This window comes from Sciurus vulgaris, assembly GCF_902686455.1.
Source record: "Sciurus vulgaris genome assembly, chromosome: 8".
Taxonomy (NCBI): Eukaryota; Metazoa; Chordata; class Mammalia; order Rodentia; family Sciuridae; genus Sciurus; species Sciurus vulgaris.
Genome location: NC_136468.1, coordinates 52,418,622 through 52,444,700, shown reverse-complemented (window position 1 = coordinate 52,444,700; position 26,079 = coordinate 52,418,622). Strand labels below are relative to the sequence as shown.

The 26,079-nt window shown below is 38.1% G+C and overlaps 1 protein-coding gene and 1 pseudogene across 8 annotated transcripts in view; one reads left to right on the top strand and one right to left on the bottom strand.

Moving 5' to 3' along the window:
* CDK14 (cyclin dependent kinase 14) overlaps positions 1 to 26,079 on the top strand; it is a 603,169-nt gene that overhangs the window by 129,783 nt on the left and 447,307 nt on the right. The window contains exon 1 of one of the 7 annotated variants that reach the window (XM_079152099.1): positions 2,943 to 3,813. The exons of 4 other annotated variants lie outside the window; for them this stretch is intronic. The gene's annotated coding sequence lies outside the window, so the exon portion shown is untranslated. Of the gene's footprint in view, positions 1 to 2,942; positions 3,814 to 16,340; positions 16,365 to 23,187; positions 23,447 to 26,079 lie in introns of those variants that run through there. 2 more of the 7 variants (XM_079152097.1, XM_079152098.1) reach the window with 2 other exon arrangements.
* Positions 11,636 to 16,233, bottom strand: LOC306668854 (RWD domain-containing protein 1-like; annotated as a pseudogene). The gene is made up of 2 exons: positions 16,038 to 16,233; positions 11,636 to 15,858 (listed from the first exon to the last, which is right to left on the bottom strand). The product of its transcript is annotated as an RWD domain-containing protein 1-like (transcript).

Below are 26,079 nucleotides of genomic sequence, written 5' to 3'. Positions count from 1 at the left end.
ATTTGAAAGGTAGAAAGATGAAGGAACTGACCTGGTTTAGTACAAACAAGGTAGGGGCAGTTCAATAGAACTCACAAGTGAAACAAAACAGGATTCACGTGGTGCCTGAGACTGTCCTTTGCACAGCCCTTGAGACAAATGACAGCTTCTACAGTCCTTATGATGTTTTAAAATACCTGAAAAAGTAAGCTTGCGTGTACAGGTAGAAGCTGTCTTGTCCCATGCTATTGAATTTAAGTTCAGCCTGTTCTGTTTATTAGTTGTGAGTAATTCTGACATTCTTAGTTTTCCAGTCACTGTAGAGAACATTGGTCAGTTTCCCTTGCCAGGTTATTTTACACTTCTGTGTCATGCAGTAGTTTTTGAAAATACACTCTGATCTTCTCTTCTCAGATAGGGTCAAAGACAAAACTTAATAAAGAGAAGAGCTATATTTAAACCTGTAAATTTTATGAGGTGGGGAAGTCCTTATGAGCAAGAACAGACTCTTTGCTAGAATAAGAGCTTTAACGGAATAGTGTCTTGATGAAGAAACTAATTAGCCATGCAGTGTGAGCCTCTTGTGTAGCTTAATTCTTCTGTTTTGTTGAGAGTGGGTATTCCATTTCTCTGCTGTAGCTGTGGAAATTTTGTAGGTTGGCATAGGCTTTTGCTTTGTGGAATCTCAGGACAAAGTCTGTCTGTCCTTTGCTATGAGTATAAATTCACATCTCACCCTATAAATGTGGTGGGGAATGTAATCATGTTAATTCTTGTAGTTCGCCTCCCAACACTGGATACTGATCTGGCCCATAGGATATAAATGCTACACCCTTGTCCCCACCCCAAACACAGTGGATTAGTCAGCATATAATTGTGCATATCAAGTGAGAGTTAGAAAATTTACATACCACCTTCTTTCTGTCTTAACCTCTTGGAATATTTAACAAGTTTTTGGTGGAAACAGTGTCTGAAAGATGTCTCATGCAGCTTCCATGGAGTTAGTGTGGGAGTTCATGTGCTCTGTCCAATCTGGAGAGCTTTTAAATTTTTTTACCTAAGGGAGACTTGTTTTAGGATATATGGTACTCTTAAAAATGTAAGTTCCTTAAAATGTTTTTTTCTAGTTCCAGAGTGATTTCCTTTTATTCCCCCCCCCCCGCCAAAGCATCAAAATAAACCCTGATAAATAAAAAGTGAAGCACAGTTTTGGGTTGTTTTCCTTAGAAGAATTTCATGATCTTTTAACAAATATATATGATTACCAATGGCAAAAATAGCACTCATGTATTATAAATACATACATGTAATCCATACATTTCTAGGTAGGAAGTGATATTCCATATGCCCTTAGGCTCCATGTATATTCTTTCTTTACTCCTTGCTCACTCTAACCCTATTGCTATTTGTATTCATATCTATATTATGTAATATTGTCAGAAAATATTTCAGAGTTCAGAATTATATTAAAGACTTATCTGAATCAGACATTATCACCCTATGTACATATATGATTACATGATCTGTGTAGCTCTATGTACAACCACATGAATGAGAAGTTATCTTTCACTTATGTATGTTGTATCAAAATGCATTCTACTGTCATGTATAACTAATTAGAACAAATTAAAAAAAGACTTATCTGAATTTACCATGATATTTTTCAGAGGTTTGGGGAAAAAAAAAATGTCACCCAATGAACAGTGACGTGATTATCCCTTTTGTTGTATCTGCAAACTGAAAAAGATTTGGTCTCTGAAGGGGTGGACTTCTCTTGCAATATTTATCTCTTATTTAACCATGACAGCAGAATGTATCCTAACATGATTTAGAGTACCGTGTCTTGAGCTTTAATGTGTGCACATGTCAAATGGAGATCTAGTTAAAAATCCAGATTCCAGCCCAGTAGGACTGTGGTGGGCTTCACACGTAGGATGCCAGTGCTGCTGGTCTGTAAGCAGCGAGGTATCAGAGAATACCCCAGATGAAATTCTGATTCCCAAAGATAACAATGTGCTGAAAGTCTGTATAGGCCTCAGTTAATAACAGGGATGGTACTTCTACCCTTCCTGTGAACGTTCACTAAACCTTATGTTAAATGTGTCATTATGATTTGGATAAAATGAAGAGCCTAAAGGATGTTCATATGTAAGGCTTAGTAGTGTGTTGGTTAGCTATATGGTTATAAAGTGGCAAGCAATCCCCAGTACCCCCTCACCAAAAAAAAAAAAAAAAAAAAAGAAAGAATTAATAATATAGTTTGCCCCAGACACATTTTCTTTCTGTTTCTGCCATTCTTTCACTGTTTTATGACTATACAGAGAAGCAGGCAACTTGAAAAACACCTGTGGCTACCATACATTTTATAGATTCTATTACAGAAAATAAATTGAACAATAAAAATAATTCAGATTTTATGGTTTTAATGTTTTATTTGTTTGTATTTTTCCATCTGATAGAACAACTCCATGAAGGTTCACAATGAGATTATTATTTGTTAATTATCAAGGATAATCTTTAATCTTTAATAGTCCTGTAACAAACAAGTTTAGCTAGACATCTAAAAATATCAAGAACCATTTTATATTTGTGTTTGCTAAAATAGTGTAACTAGGGTTATCTGTTTAGTGTCTTATCAAGGAAAGGCTAACACTTTCTCATATCTGTTTTCTGTATATTATATACATTTAGCATATTTTTGTCTATGTCTCCTAAACAAGGAAAATGCATTTATATAAAAGCACACTTTCCTCTCTTTGGTATTTCTTATATTTTTGTTACATATATTTATAACATTTCTTATACTGACACATGTATAAGAATTTATGTTAATTAGCTTCTGAGCACATTAAAACTGGTTTCACATCTCACTCCTTAATGCATTGACAGAGTATATTTAGCAAGTGTTATTTTTGTTTTATTTTACACACACACACACACACACCACACAATTCTCCAATCAGTCCCTAGGAATTGGTACCATCATTATTCCCATTTTCTGGCAAGTAAGTTCAGGGGGGTGAAGGAGCTTGCTAGAAGTTAGATATGTGGTAAGCAGAAGAGTCAGGATGTGAATCTAGACCATCTGGCTGAGGGTCCATGATCTGTACTATTATGACTTGAAGTAGTAACTGACACTGGAATGATGACTTTGTGTCAATATAAAGTGCCTTCAGTTTTTATCTCAACCATGATAGACATTAAAGGACTTGCAGAATATGTTTCTAAATAAAGCAAAAGTCTATGAAAGAATGAACTGTTTATTATCTTAGTACTAGTACAGTAAAAATGGCAAAATAAAGACCTTATCAAACTGTACTGTCTCAGAGGGCAAGGATCAACTCAGCAGTACATTTCAGCCAGAGCTCAGTGGAGACTAGGTCCCCTCTTGTGTTGTTGAGGCCCTTGGGCATCTTGAAAGTATGCTAAGACCAGTTTGGTTTCATAGTAACCATAGTCAAACAGCCACACAGAGGACAAGAGGGGGTAACATCTCTAGTGCCTCAAAGATGTTTGTTATTGACCCAATCATAATACTTCCTCCTCTCTCTGTAACCAACCACTTTGCACAACTGGGAGAAGATGGGTTAGCACATTTTCAGAGGTCATAAAATAATCTGCAGGTTTCAGCTTTGAATGTCCACAGTTTTTCTTTGTGAGGTCCTAGTTTGTGTACATAGGTGTTAGACCACTGGACAGCTTGATGCTTGAGCTCTTCTCACATTTGGGCAGATAAACACCAGCTACCTGGACACCAAATGATGAACTTGAGGAAAAATGAAAAGCCTTCTAGGCAATGAAGGAGTGCAGATGATATGACTGCTTCTGTAGAAGGTAAGGGTGTGCTGGATGAAGAATACTTTAGTCCCAGCGCCACTATTGCTGCCCATCCATGGAGTTCCACTGGGAAACAGAATATCCTCATTGTGTCTGAAGCACTCATCATACGTTATATGAAGGAAGGAATAACAAGATTGTTAAAGATCATGACATCAGACTACCCACAGAAGCCAGAAGATGAGTAGTAGTATAGAGTTCCAGTGTCTTATAATAAGCTTTATGTACTTTTAGGCGAATACTACTTTCTGGGCCCCCTTGGATTCAGAATCTTTGGAGGCCCAGAGCACAGGGAGCAATTTGGCCTGCAGGCCTCGTTATCAGCAGGCACAGACTTGAGTTCCAACTCCACCATGTATCCTGTGATGCTGGGCATGCTGCTCAGCATCCCTCAACCTTATCTTTCTCATACGTGAAGTAGGGAGAATAACAGTGCCCGACTCCTATACCACACACTGGGTAAGCTCTCTTATGTCCTCAGTTAGCACTTTCCTCAGCCCTCCTCTGATCTTCCTTGCCTTTCTCCCCTTACTTCCTTCCTGAAGTGACCAACGAAGAGCCTTGAATATTCCAACAACAAACACATGAACTGTCTAATAACACGAACCAGCACTGAGTACAGTGACTGGCAGGCTGAATCAGTCAGTGCATTTTAATGAGAGTAGGGTCAGTTACAGTCACTGTCATCATCGTCAGCACCTCCCTCTTTTTAAATATCCTCATTCTGTTGATTTTGTGTGCCTATTACCTCAAATTTATTTTCTGTTCCTGTCTTTTCGTTTTATTTTTTTTTCCCCTTTTTTTGCCTATGCTACTGCAGGAGTAGCAACAGGACTCATCATTTTACACATCTAAAATCTATCCTCATTCCTGTCAGGCCTAGTTGTGCCCCTCACTGCTGAACAGAGGTTCCTCATACTCTTCAGGATATGGCTCAGTTTATTTGGTGTGGAATTGAAGCTTATAGGTGATCCTTCTCATAGTTGTAGGAAGAGACTGTCTCTTTAGGTTTAAGCCCCAGGTGGTTTTTCCCAGGTCTTCTAGACACCCTTCCCATTCTTGGAGGAAAGAGTTAAATTTTCTTACCACACCCTGATCATGAAGTTGAGCACTGGGCAGTTATCACTGCCGTACTGGCCAGTTTTATGAAAAGGAGATAATGATCTCAAGACCTTGACCATGATCATATAGCTCTTTGGTCAAGCCTGTAATATTTATGGAAACCCTGCCTGCATTTAGCAAACTAGACTGTATTCATTCTTTCTGAATCTGATGGTTTTTCCATTTAAATAAGTTTCATATTTGCTATGGGCCGGAGGAAATTTATTGGAATGTAATAGCAGGTTGGGTCTATGTCCTGGTATTTTCATCATATTTTGACGCCATCAGTATTTCTATGTATTCATTTTTTGACAATATAGAAAAGGTGGGAAGAAGGATGGTAATCAGAATCTGTTTCCCAGTGGTATGCAGGTCTTCTGTGGGAGAGACCGTTGTCATGAGGGTTCCTCCATGCATAGGATTATTTATATTTTCTTTGTTTCGGTTGTGTGAAAGAACTCTGAACTTACAGATTGGATTATCTTTGCAGATGCAAACCCAGGTTTTCATTTTCCACCTTAGAGCATTGATTTGCGTTTTCATTATATTTTGCATAGAGGTCACTGCACTGTTCTGATGACAAAGAAAAACTGCTTTAAATTCAGGCCACTTCTATCAAGTTAGAAAAAAATTCTCCCCAGAGAAAAGCATTCTGCCTGCAGGGTTCTATAGCTTGTAGGGTGTGCTAGGAAAAGGTGCATACAAATGTGGAGCACATGAATGAAAGAATAGTACTTTTAGCCTGTGTGTGAAAAACCAGTTTCCTTTTCATGCTCTTATAGGAAGAATTTCAGATTTTGTACATATTTGCTTTTTTCCATTTTGAAATGGTTACTCTGTGTATTCTTCCCAAAGGTATTTAATATGTGACTACTTCTGTGGAATGTAAATACTAAGGTGGATGTCTAAAGGTCGTTTTTAAAATTTAAAACAACTGTACTTCTTCCTACTTAAATATTTATTGAACAGAAGTTTTTTAAGTTATATAAGCTGACCTGGAGTAGACCCTGGTCTGTGATGCCAAAACAGATTTAGAGGAAGTTTGCCAACGCAGCACCCACCAGGCAGGTGTTCCAGCCAGGACAGAGGTTTTCGGGGGTGTCCCCATTGTTCTATAACTTGTCTTTATAGTGAATAACTTACACAAATTCCTGTCCTTATGGCTGTCCCCTTCACACTGTACACCTGTGGTGGCAGTGTTTGGAATTTGTAGGAAAGGTTTCATTCAGGGACATGGATCAGGAGGGCGGAAATTGGACAAGTTCATGCTGCAAAAGAAGTGTGTTGTGTGTCCCCAGAGTAAAGTCACCTCTGTGGACTCAGAGTTCGTGGAGTCCAGTGACAGAATGTCCACCTAGTCACTGACCTTGGGTCTCCTGCCTTTGTTTATTCTTTGTAACGCTTCTCTTTAGATCCTCTCTTATTGGTACTCATCATAAACTTGCTAACTGATCTAGAGAGGAATTGTTAACATTGTTCATATTCTGAGTTGTTTTGCTGCTTTTAAAACCAGACCTACAGTGTCAAGAGGCTAATGGAAGAAAGATCACTGAGGGAGGAACAGCTATGCCATGGAAATGAAGTCATTTTGGGCGAGGATATTAAAAGGAGATATAGGTAGGTCGTGTGAGTCAGAGGGGATAGTGCATGTTTTGTGCGCCCACAAGGTGGAAAGGATGAAAGGTTGGGTGGTGGCAGCAGGGAGGGATCTCGTCCTTATCTTTGTGCCCTGTGGGTTAGTTAGACACTGCACCATGCGTGGAGGGTGTTCAGTATGTTTCTGTGAGGCACTCAGAGATGGAGCAACTGCCAAGTGAGAAGTGGAGAGGTGAGCTCTAAGGTCAGGAAGGCAGTGATGGACGTCATAACGGGTAAGGATACAGAGGAAGCAAGAAGTGAAGCAGATGATTGATGAAACTGGTTTAAGCAATGCCCTTTTGATTTTCATTTAAAAGGTGTCTGATTAAAAAAGAAACTCAGTAAACTGAGTACCTTCTCTATTAAATTATTAAATTTTAAAATCAAACCAGCTGTTTTAAACATAAAATATAAGACTTCTTAAATGCTTCTTGTCTAACAAGATGCAACTCTTAATTTGAATTCTACCTTGGATAAGCTTTATACTGTTTGATATCTTAGTACTCAGATATCAGTTTTTTAACTAATTAGAATAACTATGATTGAATTGCCCTTGTTGAACATTTCACTACCCAAAGCAATATTAACAATTAATGTTCTAAGGAAGTTAACTGATTCACTGTGTATACACAGGAATCTGTATTAATTAAAGATTGTCATATAAGTGTTCTTAAAGAGCTAATTGATTAAAAGCTGAAAATAGTTAAATTGGACTTGCTGAGAAACTAGCTCACAAGGAAAATTGATCCGTTAAAGGTTTTGTGAGCAAGAAACTATGAATATTGTTTAGGTATGAATGATAAGGGAATAAAGGGTATTAATAATAATTAAAACTGATCTGCTTGTATGTCTTATCTTTGTGCTTCTCTGGAGTAGTTAGTTACTCTTCAACTAAGAATATATGAGTATATGGGTTATATAATCTTATGTGCCCAGAATAATTTCTCCCAAAGGACATTCTGACCGATTTTTCCTGTTCCCTGTAAGATGTCACCCAGAGCTCAGGCCAACCCACAAGACCTGTCATGTTGCCCTTTGTCTTGCTTTCCGCCTTATCCCACACCTTATTTTTACCTGTCCTTCTTCTTTATCCCTAATCTCTTCCTAGCTTTCCTACAGGAACTCCCTGTATTCCTTCAATATCTTTTAAAATTTTTCCTATCTTCTTTGTTTTGCGCATGTAGCTCTTTCTGTGCAGAAATTTTCTACCTGACATTATGAGGCTCTACCAATATAACTTGAAAAAATACTTAATGATTTTTTTTTTGGCTTTTTACCATAGGTATCAAATCAATAAAGAAACACATATTATTTACTTCAGTAAACAATGAGTAAGAGTATAGAAATGACTCTTCATGTGTGTGTCTCAACAGATGTTTACTGAGCATCTGCTGTTTTCCAGGCGCTGTTCTTGACCCTGGAATTTTAAGAGTGAGGCAAATATATGCCCCTAACTTTATTTAAATAAAGGTGACAGGCAGATAATAGATATATAATTTGGTCAGGCCAAGTATAAGGAATATAAACCAAAGGAAGGCAAGGGAAAAGAGGAGAGATGGAAGGAGGTGTCCTGCGACAATTCTGAAAGGATGACTTTTGAGTGTAGATCTGAAAGAAGGGAGGGAGCAAGCCTTGGTAATATCTAGTGAAGGATGTTTCTAGAAGAGGCCTGAAGGTGGAGAGGGCGAGAGGCTCAATGTTTGTTTGGTACTGAGATTGAACCCGGGGAACTCTTTGCCAGTGAGATACATCCCCACTCCTTCTTGGGGTTTTTTTTTTTCTTTTTTTTTTTTTTTTGAGACAGGGTCTCACTAAGTTCCTGAGGCTGGCTTTGAACTTGCAGTCCTCCTGTCTCAGACTCCTGAGCCCCTAGGATTACAGACATGTGCCGCTGTGCCTGACTGTGCTTAATGTTCTTAAGAAACAGTAAGGAGCTACAGTGGTGGTGTCCAGTGGGCAAGGAGCCATGGTTAGGACGTCGTAGTGTATTGTTCCAACTCAGAAGCTGTTTGGGGTTTTGAGGAGGACAGTGATACTTTTAGACTCTGACTGTTGTGTAGAGCAGACCCTGGGATGGGGAAGAACAGGACAGTAATGACTCAAAGACAGTTAGGAGGCCATTGTGATCGTATAGGTGAGATATGATGGTGGCTTAGACTTGTTTGGAGTAGTACAAGTGCTAAGAGGCCCTTGGATTTGAATAAGTTGTTGAAGAACGAGCTGGTGATATAATGTAGGGTATGAGCACATTCAGAGAGTCCTGAATTTTTGATTAGAGAAATTGTATGAGTTAAAGGTAGGTCCATTTTGAGGTGGGGAATTATTAGGAGGAGCAGAGCTTTGAGAGGTTATGGAATCAGGAATTTGAGTTTGGACTTGTTAACCTTGAGATCCTATTAGATACCTGTTATTATTTGACTCTAAAGTGTCCCGCAAAGGCTTATATGCTAAAGGCCTGGGTGCCAATCTTTGGTGCTGTTGGAAAGTGGTGGTACCTGTAGGAGGTGGGGTCTAGTGGAAGGAAGTTAGAACTTCAGGATATGCCCTCGAAGTAGGTATTCAGACCCTGGCATCTTCCTCTTTTTTTTCTCTTTGCTTCCCAACTGCCTTAATGTAAACAACTTCCTCTGCTCCGTGCTCCTGCTCTGATGTACTATGCTGCCACAGGCCCAAACAACAGGGCCAAAGACTATGTTTTGAAACCTCTGAAACTGTGAGCCAACGTAAATCCTTCTCCTATAAGTTGATTATCTCAGATATTTGTCACAGGGTGGAAAGCCGATAAACAGTATCCAGAAGTCTTGTGTCATCAGTATAAGACTGAAGATAAAGGAAGGTTGGGTCTAGATATATAAAAAGTTTTTGGTATTGATGTGTATTTTTGGTATTGATGTGTATTGATGGTATTTCAGCAATGGAATGTGATCAGATCACTTATGAAGGGAGTGTAGACAGAGATGAAAAGAGGTCTGAGGCCCTCGTCCTGCAACAGGTCAGTGTTACGAGGTCGGGAAGAGGAGGAGAGTCCTGCAAAGGATCCTGGAGTAGTGAACAGCGAAGCAGGAGGATAACTAGGGGTGTGTGGTGTTTGGAGCCCCAGTGAAGAAAGAGTTTGAGGGAGGAAGAGCTGATCAGTTGTGTCAGATGCTGCTGAGACGTTCAGGTAAGGTCGAGGAATTGCCCACTGGAATTGGCCTCGAGGAAGCCATTGCTGACACTTAGTGGAACAGAGACAGTAGGAGCCTGATTAAAATGGGTTGAAGAGTAAATGAAAGGAGAGGAGGTTGTGGTTAGCTTCTCCTTTTGAGGAATTTTGATATAAGAAAATTAGAGGAGTGGAGCTAAAGCTGGGAGGGGTAGAGCACCAAGGGAGATTCAGGTTTGTGAGGAATGACGATTTTATCCCTCTTTTCAGTAAACGAAGGGAAGACACACTGTATCTGATGACACTCTTAACTCTAATATTTACAGACCCTGTACACATGGGAAATTGTCCTTGAAAGAGAACTGTTCCATTTTCTGTGGTGCCTGGAGTTGTTGATAAGGTGTCAAATCTCTGAGTGCTTTTCTTCCTTATAGTTTCATGTGTTAGATGCTGGCTTTGAACTGACGTGAAACTGAGCAGCCCTGTAAGAGGTTGCCTATAAACCTAGATGTAATCTCAAAATATAAATTTTAGAGAACATAGATATAGAAGTGTTTCTGTGTCTGAAGCAAAGTAGGCAAAAGTTATGTTATTCTAATTCTTTAAAAATATCTAAATAGGGTTAAAAGAATCAATCACCTTTGCAAATAATTATTCCTACTTACAAAAATAGTGTTTCATGGGCATGCCAACTGTGAAAAAACAAAAGTACTTAAGTACCCAAGAATTAACTGACACATGCTACTTAGGTAAGGTTAGATTAGCTAAAATCAGTTACCCACATAATTAGAGCTTACATTTTCAGAGTAGGGGGAATACCTTTGAGAAGAGGACTTGTGCTTATATACTTGTGCTCTACCAATAATTTTCACTAAAGTTTATATTCTCATTTTAATTTTAAGCTAATTAAATTATATAGTACAATAATGAATTCTATCTATAAATTTTCTTACTGTTTTTAAAATTCAGTCTCTCAGTTGTAGCACCTTATGCTACTCACACATAGAGGTGAAATGCTTTTGTACATGAGAGGACAAGCAGAACAGTTGTGGGTTTTTCTGATTGAGGATTAACACGTGGGTAGATTCTGCTTCTGCGTAGATCTATGCATCATGGATGATTCACCAGATTTTAATAAGAAATCCAGTTATTTGTGTATGTATTGAAAGCCGATGTCTCATAATTTTATTCCTTCTTTTATCAGATAGAACATTTTGTTTAGTATGCTCTCAGAAGATAGAGTTCTTCTTCCTGATTGGCATCAGTTAGCTTAAACACCCCCAAAGTTTTTGGAAATGAGTGCCTGCCAATTTAGAACTGTTTATTTGAAAAGCTATTTGGTTGATATTGGCGAAATTGATTCTGGATAATTTTTTTTTTTTAAATCTTGTTCAAAGTTTGCACTAGCAGTCAATTATGTATTATGTAGCGGATTGTTCTGTTGATAAATATAAATATCATTTCTCCTAGCATTTGCTACTCAGTAAATTTCCCTTGTGTGTTATGATGTTTGTAAAGTCTCTCTTGTCATCCTCCTAATTTGTTCAATAAACCTTATTTTTACAGATTCATTATGCAACTATGGGTTTTTAGTTTTTATTTGTTCTTAAGCTGCAGCTTTGTAGTTATAGTGGGAAATATTACAAAAAAGGAGGAAGGAGAGAGAGAGGGAGAGAGAGAGAAAAAGAGGAGGAGGAGGAGAGGAAGAGAGAGCAAAAGAGAAACATAAAACTTAATATTGAACTTTAAATTCCTCCTGCTAGCTTTAGCCAAATGAAATATCAAGAAAGCCTTTGGGGTAACCCTATAGCTCTTAAAAAAGTAGTTTAAATTTCATGGAATGGTTCGAAACGTAAGTGTTATGGCATAGAAACAAATACGGTACTGGAGAAGAATCAATAGGAACTGCTGAAATCAAGGAGTGGCTGGACCTGGCCTGACAGCTCAGGCTGACCAGTTCCAGACCTTACACTGAAGTAAAGTCACAGGAAACCGGGTATCCTGTGGTGCCTCAAGCTTAGTGCGTGGTCAGTCCTCAGTGTCCATTATCTAACACTCTTGCTTTTCCAAGCATTGCTCTAGGATGTTGGATCACCTCACAACCACGCTCTTAAGAATAGGCACCACTGTTATTCCTGTCAGTAAGGTGTCTTGCCCAAGGCCTGGATTGAGAACCCGTGTTTGTTCCATTGAACTCACTTTCTCCCTCCAGCTGTTCTGCCTCTGAGTTTATGTTGAAGCTAGTGCTCTAGTGCATTTGTTTATATGGCTTCATCTCTGATGTTGTCTCTTTTCTTCTTATCAAGCCTGTTTTATCCCTTAGAATTCTGAACTCAATATCCCTGGAGAGTGTGCCAGGAAATACCTGAACCAAGGTGGACCCACACTGCTCCTGGAAGTCAGCCGTCCCGCGTGTGCTGGAGTTAGTGTTTGCTTACTGGTCTTGATGGGGTCAGTCAGGAAACAGCTCTGTGTTTTATATGAGCTGAATCTTCTTTGAATGACCAGGAGAAACAAAGACTAATGAGGCAATCAGGTGCTTTGGGGGAGGATTGATGAAGCAAAGTCAACTGATTTAGCTTTTTATATTCTGATAAGTGAAACCTCGATTTTTCTAAACAAGAATTGGTGCTGGGGAGAAGAATAAAGAGCTAAAGATGCTTTCCAAGTTCCTTAGGACCAGCTGTTGTAAGAATTCCCAAAGCTAAATTTTCCTTAAGGAATTTGGGAGACAAGTTTGGTAGTCTGCATCCAGGACAACTAGGATGAAACACATCTTTGAACCATATGGGCAGGCAGTGCACTTGGAGGCCTTGGAGTTCATCCAAATAATCTTCCACCAGAGGGGAGAAAAGAACCATTGTTCATGAGGGTTTGAGTTACGGAACTTGTTTCTCTGTTCTGGGCCAAGCTCCTGTGATATTACAAAGGCCCTTTGTTAAATTATCAAATTACATCCAGATATAGATAACAATTTTTGTGCTAAGAGTGATCATTTCTAGTCTTTGGCTATACAGCACCCTCCCTGCAACCTCCAACATTTTACCTTTTGAGTGCTTTGTGACTCTTCTATTGAGAATTTGATTACCTAAGGTGAAAAACTAAATTTCATTTGATCTCTCATTTGAAGGCCTCCCTCAGTCTGAGCTCTCCTAGTATTTTCTGTTACCTTTTCTATGGGAATTATTTCCTGCATTATGTTTATTTGTATAAGTATCTGTGAGAGCTGCAGTTGTGTCTCATTCATCTTTATACCCCCTATAGTGCCTGATACAAAGCTCAGTAAATGGCTGGAAAATGAATAGAAGAGGCGAAGAAATCATTTAGGAGTGAAAAACAGAAAGGAGAGTTTATGATGTCTTCTCAGCACTTTCTTTACATACTCCACAAGTCCCTAGTGTACTTTTGTGGCTTTTTCCAAAATCCTCTTGATATTACTTCTTTAATTTTTAATAACTCTCCTTCCTTCATGGCCAGAAGCCTTTATTTAAAGGCCAGGATTGGTGAAATAAACTGATTTTACTTTGATAGTTTCTGTGATACTTCTTAGCTACTTGTTGTATGGATATTTACAGACAATTTATAGATGACACATGCAAGGCAGGTCAGTTTGTTTCCTCTAAGGTATTGCCTAAAATTTTAGTATGAGCTGCCACAGCGACATGGATGCCTGGTTCCACTAACTGGTCAAAGCACTCAGGCTTTCTGTAGGAGCAAATAGGTGATTAATAGCCTTCATTTTCCCTTATAAATTATAAATAACAATTTTAATGCATATGATATTCAATTTAGTACAGACTTACAGAATTATTATTATATATAGTTGGGTATGTGAAACAGTCTTGTAAAACCTTTGACTGCTATTAAAATCTTCCATACTATGATGTAAGTCAACATCAACCTTAGGTCTCCCTTAGAGTTTAAAGTAACATCTGTTAAATTATTTAGCTCTTGCTCTGGCATTACTGCTTCATGGTAGCTTCACACCCTTTATGTGCGTGTATCTCCATTTGTACTAGTACTCTTGGTACAAGGAAGTGAAAATCAATTTGAAGTGTCTAAAGTGTGTGGCGGGGGATAAGAGTGGCAGAATAGAAACAGGGCTGGATAACTGTGTATTACAAAGCCAGGAAGCCAGCAGTGTAAGGAGCTCAGGGCCAGGGCTTCCATGTTATCAATGCTGGTGTGTCTTCCCTCATCTCCACTCTTACTGCTCCATGGCTTCAGGATTGCAGTTGAGCCCTTCCTGTATGTGACTAGAGACACTGAAACTGGCTGCTTCTAAGCTGACACTTTCCCCACTTTATCAGCATCAGAGGTGAAGGCATAGGGTGCAATTGAATCCTGGTTGGAAACATCCTAGGGAGGTTTCCCTTGGCCCAAGTTGGATCCCCTTCTGGTCTTGGACTGGCCCTAGGTCTTGCAGTGGATGGTGCTGAGGGAGGAGCCCTCCTCTAGAAGAGAACAGATATGCTAGCCATTCCAAACAGTCCATTCTACTTCTTTGTGGAAGTAGGAATATATTCTATTTTAGTATCCACTTAAAATTCTGTAAGGAATGACAAAAAGGATTCAACCAACATTTGAATGCTACTGTTTTACTATTGTACTGGATAAAAAAGGATTATAGATATGTTGAAACATTTTGAATTCCTTTAGGTATGCATCTTGTAGTGAATCTGATTCTCTTTTATACCAGTGAATTTGTATTGGTTAAATGAACATGTGATGCAACTTCCTTAACTAAAGGCCTCCTCTGGTTTGTCTTCTGTTATTTGAGGGTGTACACATGGTTTTAGAATGACCTAACCAGTATTAACTTGAAAGGATTAATACTAAAACATTGGCCACAGGAAAGTGAATTAAATCACATAGGGGCACATATTCTAATTTTTCTGGTGATTTTCTTTGGATGGTTATCCTTTCATGATCCTAAGTTTTATTGTTGAATATACAGCATTGTTACCATTCTTTCTATGGTTCTGCTTCCTACTTTATTTCTTAGGTATACAAAGTGAGGCAAAGGGGTCAAATTACTTAATGAGTAGTTTTTTATTTTAATATTTTAAAGTAAATATTAGATCAGTGGCATAGTTTTTCAAGATCTAAAATGTCAGTTGTAATTAAAACTTATTTCTGTATGACTTGCTTTTAAAAAGATTTTATTCCTTTTGGAATTTTCCTAATTTTCTAAGTGAAATCGTAGAAATCTGGGATAATGTTCTAAAAGCAATAAAGCTGACTTACAACTCCACACTAGAAAACTGTTTTTTTTTTTTTTTTTTTTTTTTTTTTCCTTTTCATAATTAGTTCAGAAACTCAGGAAAGTTTTTATTTTATTTTTTTGATTTTAAGGTTAGTTTATTAAATTCATTGATGAAAGTGATCAGAACGATTTCTCCTAAAAATATTTTTTCTTAGGAAAAATAAAAGGAGAATCAAAATCTCTCAGCATAGCCACAGAAGCTGTGGCAGTCAAGCCTCTCCACAGATGAGGGTAGTCCATTAGTTGGCCATATCACTCCCTGGGTCAGCGGGATTGTGGTCTAGATCATTCTCATCTACCGGCTCCAGTCATTCATTTCCTGGAACAAAGACTCATCTACCTCCACATTATTTCCAGCATCCTACAAGAACTGGATATCAGATATGTCAAGATTATGATCTGTTTTTAATAGCTGTTTCCCCCTTAATTAATTTTTTCCTGGTGGCCTTCTTTTTTCATCTCTTTCTTTTTGATTTCCAAGAGTTCCACATCAAACTTGGCCTTCCAACTTAAGAAATTGTAACAGGAGTGCAATGGAATAATTGCTTTTCTGCTTCTTCAGCTTATCTTTCTGTTTCTTTTCTTCCTCTTATCAGTTCTCATCTTATCTACTAAAAAAATCAACATATTGTTTAATTTTTTCTTGTGTAACTGTTACCAGAGTAAAGATCATCACCATACCAAGAGTTTCTTCACCCTGCAATGTTAATAATGTTAAAACATATGAGACATAATTTCTTCTAGGTTTTCCTGGGAGAATATTTCCTACAGGGGAGCTCATCTGGATATTTTTCATTGTATGTGAACTTGAGAGTAGTCTGAACAGTTTCATCATTTTCTCCAGTCTTAGATGTCATAGTAATGGTGGAACTGGGAGGATTTTCTGATAATACTTAGCAGAACCTTGTCAAGTGAAGCACTACGGAAGGAGAATGTGGTATCAGGAGATCCATTATGATTCTGGAAGACTAGTTGTTAGGAGGCTTGGATCAGTGTGCAGTCAAGCTAGGGAATGACATGCTCAAACCCCTCTTCACTCATCCCATTAACAACCTCACAGCACAGTTGTACTGCTGGTGAGAGAACCTGAACAGGACTGGAGGTACACAGGCATAGCTGAGACACTCCTGCCTGTGAAGGAATCCGTGTGGGTAGACTCAAGAGCCTCCAGCTCCTGCTCTGCTCCTTGCTGCATTCTGTCATTTTGGTGCTCGCTGCTGCCATGGATTGCCCTGACACCCAGGTAGCCCACTGCAGTGGAGACCATGGCTGCTCTGGCTGCAGGCTGGGCACAGGAACAGCAAATGAGGCATGTTTTTAAAGAATCAGACTTAGTTCCTCCTTTTTTTTTTTTCTTTGTGGTGCTGGAAATTGAACCCAGGGCCTTGTGCATGTGAGGTGAGCACTCTAACCAACTGAGCTATCTCCCCAGCAGAGACTTAGTTCCTTAAAGAGCGTTTTAATAGTCATGGATTTGCAACCTCAGTCCTCACGGACGGCATCATAACTCTAGCACAAGAAAAATATCCACATATCTTTTATTAGTACCTTTTGCTTTTCTTTTTGCTGCTACCTGAGGATCTTCTGTCTGCCGCTGAAGTCTTATGATTTAACTCCCACTTCTCAAATCATAGTAGTGCCTAGCATTTTGAACTTCCCGATACTGCTGTTCAGTGAATGGGATAATAAAATCACTGTTAGGTCTGAGTCCTCTCTTGTCCACACACTTGTGGCATCATATTAAACTTCCTCCAGTTGTGTGTCTGCTAGGTCTTAAATAGGAAATAATGCCCTCACATTTCATATATCACTTGAATAAACAATCAATAAATATATAAATAGAATTTATGTGTATGGAGAAACCGTAGATATGGTGGATATGTAGAAAACCAATGCAAATACAAGTTTTACATGACAAGGATTAGAAATTTAACCAAGGGAAGCAAAGACTGAGGTGCAGACAAATTGTTACCTAGGGTAGTTGAGGACACAACATGAAGGAAGGAGGAAAATTCTTCTATCTGAAATCTTGGGTAGAAGCATAACTGTGCAGTGACATGAGGTTTTTGAAAGAGAGGCAAAAATAAGGCCTTCTTTTTTATTATCGTCTGCTTCAACCTGCTTCTGTTATTAGAGCTATGATTCTTACTGTACATGCTGCTTCTTGATAGCCACAACAGTCTAAAGTCCCTCTTCAGTAGCTCTGTCTTTGGACTCTAATTTCCAACCTACATAAAATTGATAACCAAACTTTTTTCATCTGGACATATTTCTGCTGATCACAGTGACAGGTGCAGGATTTATCTGTAGCCAAGAAACATTTATGGAGCATCTATCACATACATGACCTATATCAGCACTGTAGGGAATTCAGGGATGAAGATACAGATCTGGCAATCCCTCTTCTGGGTATTTACCCAAAAGATTTGAAACCAGTTTGTTGAAGAGATGTCTGCATTCTCACATTCGTGCAGTGCTGTTAACAGTAACCAAGTTGTGGAATCAGCCTAAGTGGATAAAGAAAATGTGGTGTCCTTTCACAATGGAATACTATTCTGCCTCCAAAAAGAGATGGAATACACCAACATGAATGGTACTGGAGGGCTTTATGCTAAGTGAAATAAGCAGGCATAGAAAGATACCACACATTCTCACTAAGACATGGAATCTTAGGCAGTCCAACTCACAAAAGTAGAGAGTAGAATGGTGCTTATAGGGCTGGGGAAGGAGAGAATGGGTGATAATGGTCAAAGGGTACAAAGTCTCAGGAGGAATTAGGTTTTCCTGCTTTTCTAAAATCTTTTGCCCAGTATGGTGAATATTGCTAATAATCATGCATTATACATTTCAGAAATGCTAACAGTAAATTTCAAATGCTCTCATCACAGAAAATAACTGAGGTGATGAAATGCTAATTAGCTTGATTTAATCATTCTGCATTGTATTCACAAATACATAAAATGGGAAATTGTCAATTAGTATAAAATATAAAAGGTTACACAGTTGATAAATTTTTTAAAAAGGGGAAAAATATATGGCCTGTGTAGATTTGTTTGAATTATTTTTATTAATGTTCTGAGTGTATGGGTTTTGAGAGCGCAATCTACAGTCTTATTTTCCTTGTAATCTCTCTTGTTTTTTTGAGTATAGTTTAACAGAGTGCAAAGTTTTTTTCAGGAACAAGTTTATTAGATTGCAACAGAATCTCTTATATTTTTTGATAAAATTGGTTCCATTTTCCCCCTTAAGAATCCAGAAACCACTCAAAGTTGTATCATATTAAGAGGAAAATCCTGAAATTTCCATGAAATGACATGAATGATGACTTGTGCATGGTTAGTTTTGGTATTGTAGTTAATAAATCGCTTTTAAATATTCAACTTATACTCCAGAATTTTAGTGTTTGAAGAAAATATTAAGTAAACATTTCTCCAGATATATCAGTGTTAGGTATACTGAAAGACATTAGTAGTTAAGAATTAAGTTATGAAATTGTTTGGGTTTACTGGAAAGTTAAGGATTCAATTACTAAAGCAACATCAATATCTTAAAAATCTGTCAGTGACATGACGATTTGATTATAAATGCTTACAGAAGAAAGACATGGCTTATATGGAATGGTAATAATTTGAAAACCAATTTATTTTTGGAAAAATTTTATTTTTTCCCTATCACTTTTCAAAACAATTAAATTTTTTTCCTCATTTAGACTTAAACAATTTAAAGAAATCAATTCATATAGTGACTTGTTCATATATACAAAGCAACCTCTTTTCTCCTTACCTTCCCCTAATCTTTAAAAAGTTTTCCTAGTGTTTACTTTTACTTGTTTAATTATAAACAAAAAGTGTTTCTATATTCATTTCTTCAGTTAACTTTTTTCTCCAGTTTTTTAATGCTCCATCTGTTGTGTGGTCCTACTTAGGTGAGGTTCAGATATCTGGCAGTGTCTGAGATGGCTCCAGGTAGTTGGCATGAAACAAGGGTGTCTGAATAGATGAGAAGTTCCACAGTGGCTCGGGTACTGCCTGAAGCCGACAGTTTCCTCTCAGGAAACAGCTTCTGGCTCTTCTTCCAGCCCACCTATGGGCTCGAGCCCATCCTCTAATCATGCTGTCCTAAGTATGCCTACTAGTTGCACCATACAAGGATGGATGGTTGGAAAGCTTGTGGCAAGGTTGAGAGAAGTGTGATGATGTGAGGGAAGGAGGCACATTTAGGGTCGTAGGGAAGCCTGAAGGGTAAGAGAGAGTGAATCATAAACAAAGGAAGCAGGTTAATGCTGGGAAGGTGTCAGGTTTTTGAGCTGGAGGCCAGTCAGCCCTGTGTCTGCCCATTAAACCCGGAAGGCTGTCGCTAATGTTCATAATTGACCCCATTGTTCCTTGAAGTAATCTGCAGATCGCAGTCATTATAACCTATTTAAAAGTCATGGAAGTGCATAGTATGTTTTAGAATTTAAAAAACTTTCATGTGAAGGCAGGCATTTCAAGGGATCAGTTTTTAGTTGTCATTTACTCTTTTTCTTCTACCCAATGAAGTGTTTTTTTTTTTTTTTTAAACAAGATTATTTTTGTCTCTTCTCTTTGAAAGTAGAAACTTTATTTTAACCTCTGTTGTTCTTCTGTGGTGTAATTTCAGATACATGTCAGTGTCCCCTAATAAAGTTATTCTTCATAGCATGAACATAATGATAAATTTTATGCAGCTTTGCCCTGTAGCCCCTATTTTTACTTCTGCTTTGTGACCAACCATAAAGTTATTTGTTGACACAGCTTTTTCTTCTTACTCATTCCTTAAGCTCTCTATCCATTTCCACTCTACACACATCACAGAATTTGAATATTGTCACCAACAAGTCCTTCTCCTATTTATTTATGCAACAAACACTGTGTGCTGTTCCACGTACTCTGGGAACACAGGAGGACCAATGAGTAGGATCCCCCATGCCTTTGAGCAGTTCTCATCCTAATGGAGGACGAAGAGAACAAATGAACAAAGCAAATTAGTGAATCAGGCAGTGCAGTGTGATTGGGGAGGGAGAGCAACCAGGGAGGGAAGTCAGGGAGGGACTCTGAGGAGGAAAGTCCTGAGATCCAGCTGAGCAATGAGGAGTCAGCCAAGGGATTATCTGGGGAAGAGCATTCTAGGCAAAGCAAACAGTTAAGATAAAGATGCCTGAGGCAGGGATAAGCTTTGCAGGACAGAAGGGTTGTCTGCTGTGACTGAACCATAGTTTGGCTGGTGCTGTGGGTACCCTGCACACATCTGGGTTAGTGTGTCCCTAGCTTTGTGGAAACCTTGCTCTCCTGGTCCCAGTCAATAGCTGACTGGGCCAGTGTTACAAAAGCTATTTCTTTTGCTTCAAGTGGCACTCACTTGAGTACAAGCATTTCATCTGAGCCACATTTCTTCCATGATTTGTACCTCCTTGTCCCATGCCCTCATTCCTTTCCATTAAGAGCATGTCCTCAAAAATATTAGGTGAATGAGAATCCGAGCTAAACTCTTGTTTCTAGGAATCCCCAATCTAAGGCACATAAACTTTTGATCTTGCTTCTGAGCTCCAGACTTTTATGCAGCTGCCTACTCAACACATCCACTTGCTTTTGCCAGAGATATCTAAAACTCAGTGTAAAATATTGAATTCATGATAGTTTCCTTTCCTCCTCAAACTGCTGTTCTTCACTATATCCACTCTTTTAGTTTATGCTCCCACCTTTCACTTAGTTATACTAGAAATTTAGAGTTGTACTTGGATTTTCCCTTTTCATGAGACCTCATGTCCAGTCACTCATTAAGTAACTCATCAACTTCATTGTCTTTCCGCCTCCCATTTCATTGCGTTAGTTTAAGGTCTTGTCTAAACCATTGTTTTAGCTTCCCAAGGGGCCTTCCCTCTTTCCCTTTCCAATCCATTTCCTCTGCCAATTTCCCTATTGTAAAATGAAAGTCCCATCTAGCCCCTCTTCTGCCTGTATTCCTTTAGGGCCTTCTTTTTGGAGCAAGTGAATGTTTGCTATTGGATAAAGCTCCTAATTTCTCAGCATGGCTTTTGGGTGCCTACGTGCCCTTGCATTGAAGCACCTTTGCTTCAGCCTTCATAGCTGCCAGCATTGTGTGCACTGCTTTGTCATCTTCTCAGACAGCTTCAGTTTCATGCTGTTCCTTAATGTCCTTCCCTTCCTGGGCAGAGTCTAGAAGACTCGACTTTCCTTCTTCATGAAGTCTCTTATCCACCCATGGGAGGTCATTTGTACCCAACCAAGTGTCCTGGAAACACTTATTCAGGGCATTATTATACTTGCTTTGTTTTTCTCTAATCATTGAGTTCTTTGCAGAGAACATGTCTGCTCACATTGCTGGGCACATCAATATGTATTTGTTGAAGGACTAAATGAAAGAATAAAGGAGAAGTTTTGTTCTGTTCAGCTTGTTGGTTTTTATATAGGATAGCATAGTAAACATGAACACTTCATGTGCCCTGATCAGCCAACTCAATGGAAAAAAAGATGTGGGAATTAGACCAAGTGACTTAGGTAGCATTTCTAATGTGGATTTATTAACAGGAAACATTGAATGATAGGGGAGGGGAGATTGCCAAAGAACAAACGTTAGCCTTAAAATTTGGAGTTAGTAAATTCATTAATTATTTAAAATATTTAGTTAATATTTGCCAGATGCCCAGCCTCATGTTATGTTCTGTCAGGGGAACAAAAAACAAAAAAACAAAAAAGAAGCAGTTGATATGGCTTTTCCCTACGGGAGCTTAAATAGGAAAAATGCCAATAATACAAGGGGATTTTATATAGTAGCATATGATTTAAATCATAAACAACTCAAATAAGAAATTCTCTTGGTTCTGAAAAAGCCTTTGGTGGGCTGAAGGGAAGAATTCGCTCTGAAGAAATGAGGTTCATATAATTCAATAGTTTTCAGATATTAAGGAGATAGCTTTTTTTCTGCGCTTTGGTAAAGAAAGAAATACATAATATTTATATTTTAAGAACTTTCTGTCAGATTTTTGAATGAACTTGTATGTTGCAGGAAAAATAAAGTCGAATATCATCATTCAAAGTGATGATGGTGAAGATGGATTCCAAGTAGGGGCAAAGGGTGATGACTCATTTAGACTAATTAGGGTGTGAAAGGAAAATGCTTTCCTCCAAGCTTTTTGATCTTTGGTATATACCCAAGTCCCATGAGTATTGACCACTCATTATTGACAGAGTAGTTACCTCCTCTTTTACCTTGATTTCTTAAATAAGTGAAAATGTATGATGTCAGATTTCCTGCATGACTTTTAAATTTCTTGCTTAGGGTATTTATCATTTGCACTGTTGTGTCTTAATCTAATGTACGAACTTTTGCAGTTCCGTTTTCCACGACAGGGAAATCCTTTAATCAAGGATGAACTGTAAATCGATCACTCCCCTGTAGGGGTCGCTAAAAGAGTGGTAGTTTGGCATCCTTCCGGTGCCACCCAGCACCTTGTGGCATGACTTGGCACAATTTGCCTAAGAATTGTGAGATTTGGTTTGTGTTGGTATTTTATTTTTGTGAGTGATATGAGCTCTACATCCATTGAAAATTCTGAAGGCTCATAACTATGTATTTTGTCACTTTGGTTCTGTAAATGTTACACCTGTGTATTTTTCTTAGCCTGGTGTATTTGGTGCATGGTCATTTTAGAGTTTTCATTATGTCCCTTTTGCATATGACAAATGTATGCACATAGACACATTAGACCATATTTTCAGCTTTTGCAGCATTAATGATGGTAACCTAAACTTTACTTCGGTAGGACCTCAGATTATTGTTTAATGGGGTTGTCACTCAGGACACTTATTGGCTTTCTCCAGTGCTTTTAAAAAATTGAATTGAGCATGATGAGGTGCATCCCCTTGATTAAATGTTTTTCCTCCTATGCAATCACCATTAGCTGTTTGGCTCCCATTCTGTATTCTTTTGAAGCAGCCCTGCATTGCAAATCAATATCTTTCTGAAGAGCCAGTGTTGTGAATTGCCTGGACAGCATATGCACAGTTACTTTGGCTGCAATGCTGCTGCAGAGCCCGGTTACTCTGCCTTCCTGGGAACTCCACAGGCAAGTCCATCGTGTTTGGATAAAAAAAAAAAAATTAGATTTTTTGGGGAAAAATTGAACTGTTAAGGCTATTGATACTGAAAGTTAGCATGTCCTTTATCCTCTTCTGAAACCATTTTTGGTGTTATTCCACTGAGATTAGCTTCTCTTGGATGATTTCTGCTTTCTTTCTTTCTTTCTTTTTTTTTTTTTTTTTGTGTGTGCTTATGCTTCCCCCTGTCTTGGTTGTAGTACGGCCGTACCATTTCAGCTTGCTAGTGCAGAAAGATGTGAATTCAGTTGCTGTATAAGGCTGGCCTGGTGCAAACACATTGCTAGAGACATGTTAAAGAGTTCCAGGTGAATCAAGCTTGAGAGAGACAACAGCAAAACGGTAAGACGGAGCATGCTTAAAATGATAGCAAGGGTTTTAATTTGGAGCATCTCGGCAAGTCTGAATCCTGACTCACTCATTTACAACTTGAAAAGGATTCATTTTATGCATGTCATTTTACTTACTCCCTTCTATTTAACTGCCAAAACCATCACAGATTGATAAAGGGGTATTTAAATTAGGCACCGACAGGAGGTTACTCATGAGAGAGTCTCCGGAGGCTTCCGAGGCTATCGCTTGTAGTTTGTAAACACCAGTAGCAGTGATAAGATGAGGAAAAGGTTCAAGGACTGCTTCTTTGCCATAGATGAGTCCTAGTTCTGAAACTAGCCCTATTGAATATAGCTTAATGAGATCTTATAGATTGTTTTACCTGACTTTGCTTGACCAAATGCCCTCTGGGTCAAGTGAGTGAAGGACAGAAGACCACTTTTTTCTGTGGGTAAACTGATGACCATGAATTTAGCTGGACTGGATCTGAATGAGATAAATATCTCTAAAATATTAGGAATCTGGGTCTTCCTTCCTGCTCATCTGATCCCCTCCCTTCCTGGAGCACAGAAATGCACCTGCTTTAAGTGTGTGCTGCTGAGCAGAGGTCAGAGTGCTAGTATTTGGCATCATTACACCTGTGGTGGTATGCTTTCATGTGCAGAAGTGATAATCCTTCATGCGGTTCTGCTTGAAGTACTGCCTCTTATAGTGGACTGTTGGCATTTTGGATGCTAATAGAGAGCCCCTGCATGCACAAGAAAACCAGGGCAGCAGACAGACAGGCTACTCTAAAATGATGCTTACCTGCTTATAAGAAGATAAAAATCATGAGATTGAAATGTAAGCCTTGACATCTACAGAGGTTGAATTTCTCTTTCCTTTGTGAATTGGCACACAGTTTTTAGAAGTGGTAGGGGCAGGGGGTCAAAGTTGAAGGACATGTTTTAATGTTGTTCAGAGTAAGATTAATACATTACATAGTCCTACTGAGCTTATGTGGGTGCATCTACTGTATAGATGCTGAATGTTAAGGATGTCAGCATTTGATTTTTTTTTTTACTTTTAAAATAGTCTGCTTATGTATACATACCTTAATTTAGTGATTCACTTAAAATGTGAATATTTTCAAAATCATTAGTAACTTGCATGTTGGCCATAAGCCATTTCTGTATAATTTTGTGTCATAAGTAAATTGAAGAAAGTATCTGATCACTTGTTAGGCTGAGGGAAATATTGATAACATGTAATGATTCACAATAAATAAAAATGTTTTTTTTGGAGGCGGCAGTTTTAAATGTACTTCTATTATCACTCAGCTATTTACTGTAAAGGTCAGACATTGACTTTTGAGAATGAATATTTGGATTTTCTTCCAAAGAGAGTTGAAATTTTCTTTTTAAAAAAAAAAACATTTATTATTTTCTAAAAAAAAAAAAAAAAAGGTGAACTATAAGCTGTTCTTAAAAAAAAAAAAGACAGAACTTTTCTGTTTAGAAGACAATGTGTCCTGTGTTTGCTATTTCAAAAAGAAACAGAGTGGTGTGTTCTAGCTATTTATATTTTTACCTTCACTTTGTGTAAACTGTGAGGTTTATTTTTCCATCCTGTGACAGAAGGAATTATACATCTAAAAAAGTAATTTTTAAAAAGGGGAATTGTAGAGCAGTAACATGACACTGATTTTACATTACATTTTTCCCTCTTTGTGCCAGCATTTAGTAAATCCCTACTGTATGTAAGACATGGTAAGACATGCTGTGAGGAAACCCCAGATAAAGTACATGGAGCTTAGATACAGAGTATTGGCATTTTCCCTGGAATGTGTTCCAGAATACTTTCTCATGGATAGTAAATTTAATGCTTTTAAAATATTCTATTTCCTACTTAGGAGAACCTTTCCTCTACTTTCTTTTAAACATTTACTTATTAAACAAACATTCATTGAGAATTTACTGTGTCCTAGTGAAGAATTTTACAGATTTGGTCCCTGTCCTCAAGGAACTTAAAATCTATTCATTTTAAAAATATTTCAGTGAGAAACTCTGTGGCAAGTTTTGTGCATGTGTATGTGTTTCCATTTTGGTAATTGTGAATGAGATACTGCATGCTTTGATTTTTACAATTGTGTTTAAAATACACATACACGATATTTAGCATTTTACCCATTTTTTTAGTTTACGATTCAGTGCATGAAGTAATTCACTGTTTTGCAGTCATTGCCATTATGTGTTTCTAGTACTTTTTCATTATCCTAAACAGAAACTGCAATCATTAAATAATTCACTATTCTCTCCACCCCTACCCATGTTCCCTGGTAGTCTTTCTTCTGCTTTCCATGTCTGTGAGTCTGTCTGTTCTATAACCTCCTGTTACATCAAGTAGAATCATATGGTATTTGGCCTTTGGTGTCTGGCTTATTTCACTTAGCACGTTTTCAGGATTCATCTGTGTTATAGCACATGTCAGAATTTCATCCCTTTTCAGTGTATGTGTTGAGTTTCATGATGTCACTAAATTAAGTTCACATATGGACAGCTTAGCAAATAATTTAGAGATACTAAAAATTATAGCCTGTGGGGAGGGGCAAGGAATTAAAAATAGAAATGCAGAGGGAAAGATCTATTGTTGTATTTAGATTC